This window comes from Corylus avellana, chromosome ca9 (genome assembly GCF_901000735.1).
Source record: "Corylus avellana chromosome ca9, CavTom2PMs-1.0".
Lineage (NCBI taxonomy): Eukaryota > Viridiplantae > Streptophyta > Magnoliopsida > Fagales > Betulaceae > Corylus > Corylus avellana.
The window spans coordinates 21,105,173-21,106,950 of record NC_081549.1 but is presented as its reverse complement, the minus strand read 5'-3'; positions in this window follow the sequence as shown (position 1 = coordinate 21,106,950).

Here is a 1,778-nt window from a genome sequence, read left to right as displayed (position 1 = left end):
GCTTTCAAGGATAACTTCCTTTCGTTACATTTTTTTTTTCTCTCTTTTCTTTTCTCTTTTTAAAAATAAAAATATTAACAAACAATATTACAGCATAAAACACTCAAAACTGTTTTCATGTTTTCACGTTATATCACAATAATTTTTCAATTAAAAGAAACCCCAAAAGAGAGCCAATATTTTACAACCATAGCTTCCGTTATTAGTATGAATGTTGCCAACTCATGGTTCCGTTGCAATATCTTTATAAGCCCAAACACGATAAGCTAGTGAGTTTAGGAATATATATTGGTAGCATTATGATGGCGAAATTTTGTGTATGGGTACGTCAAAATACATGATCTCTAAGATATAGTCTTCCAAACTTAAGAATTTATCCAGTAATGCATATTTACTTCTATTTAATAATTTTGTAATTTTTTTTGGGGAAAACTTCACTTTACCCATTGGAATTGTCATCACTTTTGCAATGTCCCCCATAAAGTTTAATTTATCTCAATTTAGTGTATTCATCTTTGAAGAAGGTGAAGAATTGCTGGTATATATATATATATATATATATATATATATATATATTGTGGTTTGTGAATGTTTTAAATGGAAAGTAATAAAGAGCCTTGACAAAAGAGAATCTCACATCATTAGCACAAAAAAAAATAACAACAGTCATTTCTTTAAATTAATGCTTGAGTGTATGCACTTGTATGCATGCTTAAGAACTTTTAATTCAAAAGGTGTTTTTTTGGCAAAAGGTTTTTTTTTTATATATAATTTTTGCCGAAAATGTGTTTTAGTCATTTTTTGGCTTTTTTGACATTTAAAAGCGCTTTCAATTTGTTTTATCAAACAGACACTTTTTTTTTTTTTTTTCAAACAGACTTTTTGAGTGTTAAACAAATTTTTAGGCCCCTCAAACGCATACTCAAACAAGCCCCAAGTACGGTTAAACATAAGATAAGCAAGTCCACACGAGCAAGGATAGAATATTGTGTACATTAATTTTTTTTTCCTCATTTTCATAAGCAAAACTTTGCACTTCACACGATCCATTGCATTAGGATTCAGCATGAGGACAATAAACTAGATGATGTAAACGAAAAATATATGGTATAAAATGAAGGGAATTGTTGGTGTAAAGAAATATATAACTTAACAAATCTTAAACACTCTTTGTAACAAGCAATAGCAGGACAGGTATGTCTAGAGTTTCCATAAAACTTTCCCATCAACAGATGCTTCCTTCTATTATTTTGACTGACATATTTACTGGATTTTATCGTTTTCAAACTTAAATGTGGACTATATGGTGTGGGGGCACAGTATATGAGAAATGATAGGCCTTTTTTTTTAAAAAAAAAATTATTATTTTGTATGCGTATAATTTTGTTGTGTTTGAGGTGTTGCAATTTGTAAAGAATTCCTGATACTATGTCTCTTATTTTCTGAGACAGTTGTATGGTGTGTCTGGTTCAGCAACTTTGTCTTATAAGGCCTTCATGCTGACTGTTCTGCCATTCCTTGTTGCATATATGTATGTCAATGCTCTTTGTATTCTGGTTTTGGAGTTTGATGCAGTGGCCAGGGCCATTTGGTGTGTTTTTCCAAAATTGATATTGCTCTAATATTCTAGCTCTAGTGATAGATCTGTATGTTCTTGTTCAATTGTAAAACTCCAGTACTAGCTAGTAGCTATAGTGATAACTCTATATGTTATTGTTCAATTGTAAAACTCTTGTATAATATAAGTGTTTCCATAGATTGATAGTAAACATGATTTA